This window comes from Protopterus annectens, chromosome 6.part1 (assembly GCF_019279795.1).
Source record: "Protopterus annectens isolate FY-2018-M chromosome 6.part1, PAN1.0, whole genome shotgun sequence".
Lineage (NCBI taxonomy): Eukaryota > Metazoa > Chordata > Ceratodontiformes > Protopteridae > Protopterus > Protopterus annectens.
Window position 1 is genome coordinate 547,618,134 of NC_056738.1, and position 13,740 is coordinate 547,631,873.

General features: G+C 44.3%; 1 protein-coding gene across 1 annotated transcript in view; it reads right to left on the bottom strand.

Moving 5' to 3' along the window:
- Positions 1-13,740, bottom strand: part of RCE1 (Ras converting CAAX endopeptidase 1) — a 976,724-nt gene that overhangs the window by 112,085 nt on the left and 850,899 nt on the right. The gene's annotated exons all lie outside the window — the stretch shown is intronic.

The window sequence follows — 13,740 nt, forward strand, 5'->3', positions numbered from 1 at the left end:
AGTGTCTGCCATAAGGCGATTTTGGATTAGGTGGTGCATGAGTTGTCTATGAATACATTTTTCCATAATCTTTGCAAGTGGAGAGAGTATAGCTATTGGCCTATAACTGGAGAATTCAGTAGAGCTGCCTCCTTTGTGAAGTGGGATTACATAGGATATTTTCCAGATGGTGGGAATTTTAGCTTCTACTATGGTTCGATTGATTAGTATTGAGACGGGGTAAGCAATAGCATCAGCTGATTTTTGTAGGTACTTGGCAGGGAGGTGATCAGCAGAAAGTGTAGTGGGTTTTAATTTTATGATCAAGGTATGGATAAGTGAAGTGGCGACTGGTTGGAAGCTGAACGCAAGTAGGTTTCTAGGGGTGCTACTTTCAGGACCAGGGGAGCTAGGAGGTAGTTGGCTAGCTAGGGCTTGAATTGTCTCAGTAAAGAATTGGTTAAAACTATCAGAAACATCTTCAGGGGTTTTATCAATAGTAGCAGCAGGGATTGGGGTTGAAGTTTGTCCAGGATGTAGTAGTTTATTTAAACCTGCCCAAAACTTCTGAGGGTTATTTTGATTTACTGTCTGTAAATTACAGTAGTATTGTTTTTTGTCTTGTAAAATTGATTTTTTGGTTTAGTTCCTGGATTGCCTGTATTTAATGTGATCTTGAGGGTCTTTAGAAGAACGCCATAAAGCCCATGCTTTGTTTCTAAGGGTAATTTTGAGTTTAGACTCTATAGAAAGCCATGGTGCAGTTTTTGCCTTGGTTCTCTTTGAACAAACAGGTTCAGTTTACAGTTGCCCTCAGTCAGCCTGATTATCAAAGTCTTGGGCCCTGCGTCGGTTGCTGTTTCATCTTCCATGACGTCAGCTAGTCAGGGGTAAAAAGCATGCAGCAGATGCCACTTTATCAGTTTTTCTTGCCCCAGATGTCAGGTGCCCCCATAATGGGAAGCAATTATATACAAGGTTACACCTCCAACAAAAGCAAATACACCAGAAAGCTTTAAGCATAGTAAACAAGAATACAGGTATAGACAATAGAAGTCAGGGGGCTGGAGGGAGGGTAACCAGGACTGCAAAAGTGAATACACTCAAACATCTATGTTTATGGTAAGTGTACACAACTGTACTATGTTCTTCATGTTTCACTGTTGCAGTCATCACATTTGGGTAGATAGCCAAAGCTAAGGATGGGAGGAGGTAATTAGATAGCATTAGGACCAGCTACATGGCTGCAGTGGCAAAGCCAGCTCTGAATTTAGAAAAAATTGGCAAGTGGTAATGCTTGGTGAAGGTAGGTAGCAGCTTCTAGGATGTCCCTGGTAGGGACACCTCTGAGAAAGGCTGTAGAGGTAGATGCAACCCTGGTTGAATGTGCTCTTATCCCCTGTGGAGTAGGTTTTCCATATGGCCAATCCACTTAGAAATGGTTTGCTTTGAAATAGCTTTCCCCATATCCCTGCAGCAAATGCAACCAGCAGCTGTTCAGATTTCCTGAGAGGTTTAGTCCTGTCCAAGTAAAATCTAAACTGTCTGCGCACCTCCGAGGAGTGCAGTATTCATTCCCCTTTGTTCTGTGGATTAGAAAAGAAGGTTGGCAAATGAATGGACTGATTAGAGGCCACACTTGATACCACATTGGGCAAAAAGGAGGGATTGGTCCAGAGGGACACCCTGTCCGCATGAAAGATGATGAAAGGCTCCACAGCCATGAGGGCCTGTAATTCAGACACTCTTCTTGCTGAAGTGATGGCTAGAAGGAAGGCTGTTTTCCAAGAAAGGAATTTCATGTCTGCACTTGCAGCTGGCTCAAAGGGAGGTAGAGTGAGCTTTTCCAATACAAAGTTAAGGTCCCAGGCTGGAGTAGGGGCTCTCCTGGGTGGTCTTAAGGTTTTGGCCCCTCTGAGGAATTGCTTCAGCAGTGGATGAGAGAAGAGGGGTGATTCTGTATTGTAATGAGCTGAAATAGCATGAATTTTGATGAAGGAAAAGGAAAGGCCCTTGTGAAGCATCTCAGTTAAGTATTGAAGTATTTGAGGTAAATTGGGCACTGCTGTGTCCATCCTATGAGTTTGTCTCCAGGAACAGAATTTTTCTTTCCATTTTTCATCCTAGAATATTCTAGTACTAGGTCTCCTTGCCTCCAGAATGACATCTATCACTTGCTTACTGAGGGATGGGAATGGTGAGATCAGGTAATTAGCCAGGCTGCCAAGTTCAGAATTTGAAGCTGTGGGTGCAGAATCTGGCCCTCCTGCTGAGACAGCAGAGCAGGGGTCTGAGGCAGGTGCCATGGTGCCAGCAGTGACATTGCGCAACAGAGGGTACCAGTGTTGATGTGGCCAGTCTGGTGCAATCAGTATTGTCCTTGGTTTGTCCCGTTTAATCTTTAGTAGTACTTTGGAGAGGAGAGGCAGAGGTGGAAAGGCATAAACTGATAGGTTTTTCCACGTGAAGGACAGGGTATCCACTTTCCCAGCTTGTTTGTGGGGAGTCCTTGTGCAGAATTTGTCCAATTGGCAGTGTTGGGAGCAGGCAAACAGGTCCATCTCTGGGCTCCCCCATTTGTTTCTCAACATGTTGAATATCTATGGTTACAGTTTCCACTCATGTGAGTCCATGAGATTTCTGCTTAGGTCGCCTGCCAGTGTATTTAGCTTTCCTGGCAGGAATCGAGTCTGCAGGTGCATTCGGTAGCTCAAGGCTGTGCTCCACAGAGCCATAGCTAGCCTGCAATGAGGGTATAAGTGGGTTCCCCCCTGCTTGTTTATGTATCACATAACAGTGGTGTTGTCCGTCTTTACCAATCATTGTCCTGGAAGAATGTGGTCCTTGAAGGCTGTCACAGCATACTGTACAGCTAAAATTTCTTTTTGATTGATATGCAGGTGCATTTGACTTAGGTTCCATTTGCCCTGAATGCACTGCCCTGCCAAGTGAGCCCACCATGCATAGTGTGATGCGTCTGTTAGGTTTTGGTTGGCAGGGGGTAGAGTGAATGGTAGTCCCTTGTTCTGGTGGCAGGCCTCTGCCCACCAAAGGAACTCTATCTGTAGACAAGGTATGATAGGAATCATTGATTCTAGATCCTGAGAATGCTGACACCATAGACTTTTTAGATAACCACTGTAGTTTCCTTATACGCAGTCTTGCATATGGAATTAGTAGAATGCAGGAGACCATGAAACACAGGGTTTGCAGAATTTTCCTTGCAGATAGCTGGGTCTTTGTGGCCAGTAGTTTGAAGCAGGCTGTCAAATTAACTTTTTTCTCTGGCATGAGGTAGGCCATCTGGGAAGCATATTCAAGCTTGCTCCCAGGAATACCATCTGTTGGCAGGGTACAAGATGTGATTTCTTTTTGTTTATGGTGTACCCCAGAGAAGTTAGCAATTTCTTTACAAAAGACAGATGATTTAATAGTATGTCCTGGCTTTCTGCCTGAATTAGACAATCGTCCAGGTATGGGTATATTTGAATATTTCTTTGCCTGCAAAATGCAATGACTGGAGCTAGGCACTTGGTGAATACCCTGGGCACAGTAGATGAGCCAAAGGGCAGTGCAGAGAACTGGTAGTGCATGTAGCCTGCTTGGGAGCATAGGTATCTTCTGCAAGATTCCCTTATTGGGATGTGCAGGTAGGCTTTCTTTAAATCCAGTGTTGCCAACCAGGCATCTTTGCCTAGCATGGGAAGCAGCTGATGAAGAGTTAGCATCTTGAATCTTGGGATTACAAAAAATGTGTTTAGGATAGCCAGATCCAGAATAGAACGCCAGTAATTGCCTCTTATAGACACCAGAAAAAGTCTTGAGTAGAAACCTTGTCCCCATTCCTCTTCTGGAACAGGTTGAGAATATATCTGATGTTTAAAAGAGAGGGAACTTGCTTTTGAGCCTCTGCTCACTGATTTGGGGGTAGGTCTGGCCAGCTGTTTGGGTTTGATAAGGAGTGAAAGTGGAATCTGTATCCTTGGGAAACTATATTTAAAACCCATTTGTCCTGGGTAATGAGTTCCCAATTTGTTGCAAGGCGGGCAATCTTTCCCCCTAAAGGAACAGTCAGTTGAGCAGGGCTTGGAAGGTTTAAAGTTAAGTCATTGAGACAGTTTACCATGGGGGGAGTCTTACTACTCCTGGCTTTGGAAGTGGGAGCCCCCCACTGTTTAGGCCTGTGAGTACCTTGGGACTGAAACCTGGGTGCTCTGCTGATTCTGGGTTTGGATTGAGAAGGCATGGAAGAGGCAGGAAAGGACCAATTCTTAGAGGGCCAGTGCCTACTAAATATGGGAGGTTGTACTTTCAGGAAATCTTTAACAGTTTGCATCGACTTAGCTTTTTCCTCCACCTTTTTAAGTACTACTTCTGCTTTGTTGCCAAACAGGTGGTCTTGGTTTAAGGAAGCCTTCAGCAATTTAGCTTTAACATGATCTTGTACAGATTGCTCCTTAAGCCTAGCATGCCTTCTAAGTACAGACCCAGTGACAGCAGCCCTGCAAGATGCCTCTAATGAATCAAAACCACACTGCAAAGTATGTTTTCAAACTTGTTCAGCAGAATGCATTAAATCCTGTAATTCTTTATTTTCAGCACAGTCAGGAATCAACATCATTTTCTGTTTAAGCAATCCAATAATATGCTGCTGATATTTTAACATACGAAACTGGCAGTTTAAAGCCCTAATGGCTGAAGTTGAAGAAGTGTATACCTTCTTTCCCCATCTATCCAGTGCCCTGGAATCTCTATCACAGGGGGGTAGGATTTTTGGCAGTAATAGCCTTAATGCCCTTGGATCCCTGTGAAATGGTCTCAGGATACGCAGTATTATTTTTAAAGAGGAACTTGTGATAGTCAGGTTCCCTGTAATACCCCATCAGGTTTTCTGGGAGCAGCAGGTAAAGAGGGGCCAGGCAAGATTCTGAGAAGGCATCATCTGCAATGTCCAGAACAGGAAGGATAACTAAAGGCCTGTGTTGAGGCAGGAGTGAGAATTCCCTAAGTTTCTTTTTGTAGTCACATTACTCCTAGCTTTAAAAAAGGAAATGCTCCCTAAGAGTATGCAAGGTTTCACAAAAGGAGAAATCCTCTGGAGGGGAAGCAGAGGGAATGGAGTCCTCTGCATCAGAATCCTCATAGGGAGATAAGGGCAAATCCTGGTCATCAGAAAAAACAAATTTCAGAATCCTGATCAGATGAATCAGAAGGAAAATCAGTCCTAGGTCTCTTAGAGGGGGGAAGGGTGGCTTCCCCTGATTAGAGTAATAAGGTCCTCAACCATTCTTATTTGTTTTTTAGGCATAGGGGCCTGACCATGCAGTCTGGGCATCGTTTTTTTTGGGGCCTAGATCGAGTTTTAGGCCTAGAAGAAGAAGATGGCATCAGTTTAATACACCCTCAGAAGCCGTTGCCTGCACAGCGGCTCTGGACCCATCCAAGGTAGAGACATCCGCAGGTTCCACAGTGGAAGAAGCATCACAGCGGCTCTGGACCCATCCAAGGTAGAGACATCCGCAGGTTCCACAGTAGAAGAAGCATCTCGTGGCATACCGGACTCTGAAAGGGTCTCAGTAGAGGCCTCAGAATCTGAAGTCGTGGGTAACAGGGGTTGCAAAAGCACCTCATTGACTACCGGTGAACTGGCGACTAGATTAGGCTAAGCGCCGCCAGCAGCTTTGGACATAAGCGGTTTTATTTTTGCGTTTTTTCGGAATATCGGTAGTCGGGTGGCTTACCGAAGCCATTTCTGGATAATTCAACCGCGTACCAAAATATTTAGAAGCGTAAATGAACAAACAACGAATAGTTTGTTGATTAAATAGGGCACAAAACCGACAGCGAGGTACGTCGTGGTCTGGGCCTAGGCAAGGAAGGAAGTATGAATGGAAATCTTTACGAGGTATTTGCTTTCCACAAGAAATACAATTATTAACCTTTACTGACATCGGTTTAGAGCAAGAAAAGTTTCCCCAACGGGGTACTTAGCTTAGTTGAAGACTTCGGTTCTGAAACTCGAAAACAAAAATTTCAGGAGTCTGCCGACCGGCACTTGCGAACTGCTTCTGCTTCAGGCACGGCACGACAAGAAAGACCGATGAAATGGCGTTGGCTGCATGCTTTATACCCCTGACTAGCGGATGTCATGGAAGCTGAGACAGCAACCAACGCAGGACCCAAGATTTTGATAATCAGGCCGACTGAGGGCTACTGCAAGCAGATTACTCAAATGTGATGACTGCAACAATTAAACACAAAGAACATGCTTCTTTCCATGATGGCTGTAGCAAAACAAGACACAGTGGGAGATCCATCTGGAGACGGTTCGTTTAGAAACCGGCCTCTCCTCAGAGCTACAGGCAAAGGCCACAAAAAGCTGGTCAGACCTCCTGATATTTTTTGTTCTGTCCAAGTAGTAATGCAGTTGCCTATGCAAATCCAAAGTATGGAGGATTCTTTCCCCCTTGTTTTGAGGGTAAGGGAAGAAGGTAGGCAAGTGGATGGTGTGGTTTAAAGAGATGTCTGTAACCACTTTAGGCATAAAGGAAGGGTTGGGGTCCTAAGACAGACTCTGTCTAGGTGGAAAGTGCTGAAAGGTTCCACACACTTAAGGGCCAGAAGCTCCGAAACCCTTCTAGATGAAAAGTAATGGCTAGTAGGAAAGCTGTCTTCCAGGTCAGGAATTTAATATCTGCAGAGGCAGCTGTCTCAGAAGGTAGGTGGGTGAGCTTGATCGAGATCCCATGGGGAAACAGGAAGTTTCCTCGGGGGGGGGGGTCTAATGTGGACAACCTCTCTCAGGAACTGTTTCTTGATAAGATGGGAGAAGACAACGGAGTGAGTAGGTAGACAAGCTGAAATTGCTGAAGCTTGAATATTTATATAGGAATAGGAAAGTCCTTTTGCAAAAAGTCCCAATAAATATGCAAGGATCAGAAGCATTTGAACTTGCTGAGGGTCCAGTCCTTTTTGTCTCCCCTATACAGTGAATATCTTCCATTTGGTGGAGTAAGATTTTCTTGTGCCAAGTCTTCTGGCTTCTTTTAGAATGTCCAGGACCTGTTTGTTGAGGGGTGCCCCCCAGCAGGGGTCAAGGTATCATCCAAGCTATGAATTTGAGTGTGCTCAGGTTGGGGTGCATGGCAGTGTCCTTGTTCTGTGTTAACAGGTCCACTCGCTGGGACAGCAACCATGATTCTTTCTTGCTTAGACTGACCAACAGAGGATATCAGAAATGACTTACCCAATCCGAGGCTATTAGAATAACCCTTGGCTATTCTTCCTTTATCTTCAGCATTACTCTAGGCAGCAAGGGTACTGAGGGGGAAGGCATAGAGGGAATGGGCCTGTCCAAGGGAAGAAAAAGGCATTTGTCTTCCAGGCAGTCCTTGTTTTGGTTCTTGAGCAAAACTTTTTCAAGTGAGCATTTTCTTTGGTGGCAAAAAGGTTCATCTGTGGCACCCCTCCCCCCATTCTTTGGCTATGCTGAGAAAAATTTCTTGATGCAATTGCCATTTCTGGGGGTCTGACAGGCTCCTGCAAAGGCTATCAACCACTTGATCGGTTTCTCCTGGTAGGTACTGTGCCATAAGGTACACTCCTAGGGAGTTTGCAGTTTCCCAAAGGTCCATGGTTAGGTGACAAAGAGGGTGAGAGCGAGTCCCACCCTGCTTGTTGATGTACTCCTGGTTTCCATTGGTCTTTGAAGCCATCAGTTCTTTAGGTTGATGCATTTTGTTCTTGAACTAAGAGTCTCATTTGCCCAGAGTCTGGAAGCTGTAGTGGGCTCCTCAGGCTAGTAAAGAAACATCCATGGTCAGAGTTTGGTCCTGAGGGATGAAAGTGAAGGGAAGGCCTGGGTTGAGAGAGCATACTTGGGCCCACCAGGCAAAACCCATTCCCGAGACGAGGAAGAAGTTTCATGCTGAAGCTGAGAGACTGAGAATGTCGGTACCACTGCAGCTTCCTCATATGTAGTCTGGCCAGGTGGATCATGAGGATGCAAGAGGCCAAGTAACCCAAGGCTCTGAGGAACTCTCTGGCTGTGAGGTAGTTCCTGATGAGGAACTTTTGGAAGTACACAGCTAGAAAGGTAACCTTGTCTGGAGGATGGAAGGCTTTCTGAGTTCAGCAAAGCCCCCACAAACACAATCCTGTTTGTGGCGATGGTCTGAGACTTATTTACTGATGGTGAACCCCAGTGAAGTCAGGGTCTTTTGGGTGTAAAGCAGATGTGCTTTGAGTTTTTCTACATCTGTTGCCTGAATGAGGCAGTCATCTTAGTAGGGCTAAATCTGTATGCCCTTTGACCTGCAGAAGGCTATCACGGGGGCTAGGCATTTTGTGATGACCTTGGGTGCAGTCAACAAGCCAAAGGGCACAGCAGAGACTTGATAATACTCTGAAGCACAAGAACCTCCTGTGGGCTTTTTTATGGGAATGTGGAGGTATGCATCCTTTAGATACAAGGGTGCCAAAAAAGCTTTGTGAGAGATCATGGGTAGTAGGTTTTCATGTGTAAGAATTCTGAATTTTGGAAGCTGCAATAATCAGCTGTGCCTTGATGGGTCCAAAAATCTCCCACCAGGTGCCCTCTTTTCTGGGGACCAAGAAAATATCCTAGAGTAAAAACTTTTCCCTTGTGTGTTTGATACTGGTTACACAGAACCTTGGGTGCACGCAAACCATATTTGATTTAAGGCCTCGTCTTTTGGTTTTGTGGAGTATCCAGGAAGCCTGATCGAATTAGAGGCTGTCAGAACAGGAGTTTGTAACATCTTTGAATGATTTTCAGTATCCACTAATCCCTGGTAATGAGGGTCCAGCTCTTTAGGAAGACGGACAGCCATCTTCCTAGTCTGAGAGGGTTTAGGGAGGGAGAGGATGGGACTTGAGGGGAAGGGGAAAGCAAGTGTTATGGAAAAGTCATGATTGCTTCTTGCTGGCCCTCTGGTGGCAGGTTCCCCCAGGCCATTTGACATCTGCTTGCCACTCTCTCAGACAATGGTGCTGCCTTTGACTCCTTTCCATTAGAGGTCTAGGCTTAGACTGGGAGCCAGAAAGGACCAGTGTTTGGTAGAGAAATTGTTGCAGAAGCAAGGAGGTTGCACCTGTACAGAATCCTTGACTGTTTGCATGCATTTGGCCTTATCCTCCATCTTAAACATAGCTTCAGCTCTAGGACCAAAAATAAACTTTTTGCCCAAAGTAGCATCCAAGAGACTGGATATGACATGTTCAGGGAAGCAATGTTCTCTCAGCCAGGCATGTCAGACCCAACCGGCGAGCTGAGTTCTTCAGCTTGTAAGGAAGAGGGACCTGGTAGCATATTGCACTCCAAACGGGTGTCGACAGAGATCTGTGCCAAAATCTCAGTCATCCGACAGGACTGTAAAAGCAGCTCACCCTCAAACTATCACAAGCCAAGGTGGATGAGCATTGCCTGATACCCTATGTTTTGGGCGCTTTTCCTCTTTATGCCTAGGGAGAGTAACTTCAACTTGACCTGTGGACAGCACAGCACACAAAGGCCCTAGCAACTTGTTAACATGCTAAGTAAAATCTCAGCCCTACGCTTGATTTTTCTACTATTAAAGACAGCACAGATCCGACAGTTAGCAATGTTGAGTTCTGGTATCAAACAAGTTGCACAAAAGGAATAAAAGTCCTGGTGTGGTATCTGTTTGCCACAGCAGACACAGCTATAAACTTTGCCTGACATTAGTCAAGAAATACATGAAAGCTTTCCAATGGGGTTGCTGTTGTTTGTCTTTCAGCTTTTCCCAGTAAGGGGTTGCTTAGCTTAATATGCCTTCTTTCTCTGGCGCAGACCGAGCAACACATTGACTAGCACTGCATTAGGCTCAGACAGCAAGAAAGAACTCAGTCTACTGCTCCAACTGACACCCTTTATACCCAGACATCTTGATGTCAGTTAGGGCGTCTGCCAGCTTCAGAAGAGGAGAAAATTCTTTGGTAGTCGGACCTGCCAAGGGCTTTTGGGGCAGGAAATACCATCAGTTATGACTTTATGACTGCTACAGTGAAACACAAAGAACATAACTGGATCTTCACTTTCACAGTACAAGTCAAACAACACTTTAGAAAAGCTCCATAACTGCTTAAAAGCAATATTAAGCATACAAACAACACAGTAGGAAGTATGAATTCCCAGATGAACAGCCACAGAAAATAGCAAGTATATTAAAATAAAAAGGTAACACTTTTTTTAAATACAAAAGAAATCAAATATTAATAGTAAAGAGGAAGGGAAGTTCCCAAAGGGATCTTATCTGAATCAGGAACCTGTAATCCACAGATGCGGCTGCAGAGGAGATACAACTATGCGACTCCTACAGCTGGCACTAAGACTGAACTGACTTCCTGTGACAGGGCTTAGGCTTCCCCAATGGGAAGGGCTTAGCTGATCACCAATCACAGGGAGACAGAGGAGGGAATTCTAAGCTCTGGAAAGTTGCCATATTGGGCTTGCACAGGCACAGTACCCATATGCCACTGGGGCAGTGTGAATGATGAACATTGTGGCATATCATGGCACTCACATTCCTTCATTGCAAGTATGAACTTAGAAGTCACTGTTTACACAGATGTGAATGGATTGTGGTGCAATTCCATACAATATACGAAGAGGGACATGATGGAGTTCTATAAACTGGGATGGAAACTCATTCTGAGCAGTATTCTACCATCACAGATAATGCTACCTCAGTATAAGCAAAAGTTAACTTACTTTAGTAGTTGGCCCACAGAGCATCGACCTGAACACCGAGCGAGAGTAACATGGAAGACACTGTCCTAGCAGTGCCCCCCCCGGATGGTCTTCACTTCTCAACAAGGATTTTTCACACTGGCTACGATATTCACTACCACCACAAATCATGTTTATTTAGGTAATGTCAGTCTGTTCAGGTTACCAACATAGTAAATGCAAATTTGAATCTAGCAAATATCAGTTTAGCTCTGCTCAACACTAGAAGCCTAAATAAGAAAATGCCCTCCTTCAAGGCCGTCTTAATGATGGAAAAATTTAATATGGTTGTGGTCACTGAAACCTTGTTCAAGAAAGGTGAAAACACTCCCTCCTTACCTGGCTTTTCTGCTTACTAATTTAAGCCCTCGAGTGTAGGTAGTAATAGCAGTGGTGGGGTTTGTCTTTATCCAAAACACCATTATCTCTACACTAACCAACCAGGACAATGACCTCCTTGAAATCCTACTATCAAGTAAAGATGACCTAATCCCCAAACACTGGTCAACTACACCCAACCATGACACCCACAATTCATGAAACTTCTCTTCAAATGAAAGCACACTTGTGTAAGTAAACTCACCATAACTGCAGATGTTCAAATAATCACTGCTGCAGTAGCCCAAGCTGTATGGGTTATATCCTGTATAGGATACATTAGCTGACCAGGTTCCAAAGCTTCATGGCACCTTCCACACACCCTGAAAACTTTGGAAGCTGTCCAGTGGTTATATACTATGCATAATATAACCCATATACCCTTAAGCTGCTGCTGCAGCATTGATCACTATGATGACCATCTAGAGTTATTCTCCACTAAATCAAACACAGTCTTTTCTATGGGACTTTACCTTCCCTTTTTATTAACTGACATGCTCACACACCTACAATTAAATGTGCTCAACCTTTACTTGATTTTATTAAAACAGTACCCTCCCTTCATGAGTGGCTTTAACATGCTGTTTTGTCTTCACCAACACAGTCCCCGCTGCTCCTTTCACACTATCACACATTCACTAATCAGATGAGATCACTGATCTCCATACAGTCCCCACCACAGGTAAACTATCAACACGCCCACCTTTAAACTTCACCAAGGATAATTTCCTTGCGCTAAATGAAAAAATTAGATGGTTCAACAGTCTCCACCTTCAATGACAATGTAGTAAATGCCGCCATATATACCCAAAGTTTACACTCCCATCTCAACTCCTGCAGTCTCATGTTCCTATTCATCACAATTGCAGCACAAAGTTTAGAAATATACCCTCTGTAGGAATACAATATTAAATGATGTACAATAAAAGAAGTTCATAATTTTACAGAACAGAGCAAACACTCAGCGAGTGACAGTCAACCTCAAAGCACTGACAAAGAACTCAGAAGTAATGACCAAATCCTATACAGCTAATTACGAACTACAAATTGCAAATACGTTTTAAATATGTAACGATCTTCAGAAATAACACCTAGCATTGTTCCAGGTTAATATTGAATGGCAACAAGCACTCAGATCCTGCAGATAAATTCAGCAAAAACTTCCTCCTCTGTCACCTTCAAACTTGCCAATACAAAGTACACAGTCCACACCTCATCTCGGTAATCACTTATGAACAGATACTAAAACTGTTGTTCTAGGACAAAAAGCACCCAATCTCTGGATACACCTAATGTACTGGTTTGTTTTCTGGCACTATGAAACACCTCCTATCAGACCACCTCCTCTTCAAACTATTCAGTCACAGCCTTTCCACTGGATATACAACTTCACTAGTTCAACTCCAAAAGGGAGGATCTACCATATTCCCTGTCAACTACAGACATATCCTTCCCAGCATCATGTGAAAAGTGATGGAATGTACATATCATGGACTTTATAACGAGGAACATAGGGAACCTATCCCTAGAGCGTCACCAGTATAGCTTTGTTAAAAAAAAATAATTCAATGCTCATTGAACCTAGCTGAGTTTTTGAAAGATGACGGTAACTCCATGCATGCAGCCTAACTCAATTTAGTTAAGGCTTGTGACAGTATGATAAACTCTGGCGTCGTGCACTAACTGGTCAAACTCAAAATAAATCCCCATGCAATCCAATGGAATGCCAACTAGTTCTCTGACAGATATAACTCCTGTGAGAGATGCACTTACATAGCCAAACTGGAAGCAAAGATATCTCCACCCAAGAATGTGCTAGACAGTCAAGAGGAGAAGGTTAACACCCGCACTGCACCTCAAGCAACACACAGCCCTTCTAAACTCACACCACCAACACCCACACATAGCAACACTAAATCCACATATGCGGAGGCCCTTAACTGTAACCTGCCCAAGCAACAAGAACCTCTGAAGATGAAACAAACACCAATCACAACCAAAGTGTCACATAGCTCAACACCAGTTTGCCACCCAGCAACAGCCCCTAAGGCAAGACAATGTACCTAACACTTTAGTCATAGGTGACTCTATAGTCAGGCACACTGATGTCCCACTCACCAGGCTGAACAAGGAGACAATTACAGTCAGCTGCCTGTTGGGTGCCAGGATCCGCCACATAACTCATGCACTCAAGTCAATCCACAAGTACAAATATGACTCTTTCATTGTCTATGTTGGAATGAATGACTTGAGACGTACCTCCCTGGACTACATGGAAAGACATGGAAGAGCTCTCGGATCATGTGGCCCAGGCAGGTATGACCCTAGCCCTAAGTAGCATCCTGCCTTCGCCCAGAATGATACCACAATAAAAGGACAAAATGATTAACTTCAACAATTGGCTAAGCTTCTGGTGTCATTCAAAGGGGATCCAGTATCTGTCTGCCTGGGACGACATGATCGACAGACCACGATGCTTTGCCAGAGATGGTCTGCACCTGTAGCCCCTGGGATTCAGGTTACTGGCTAAGGCTCTTGCCACCCCTATAGTGCCTTTTTTAAGTTCAAAGGACAAAACCACCACCATAACAGGTACAAGTATGTAAAAGCTG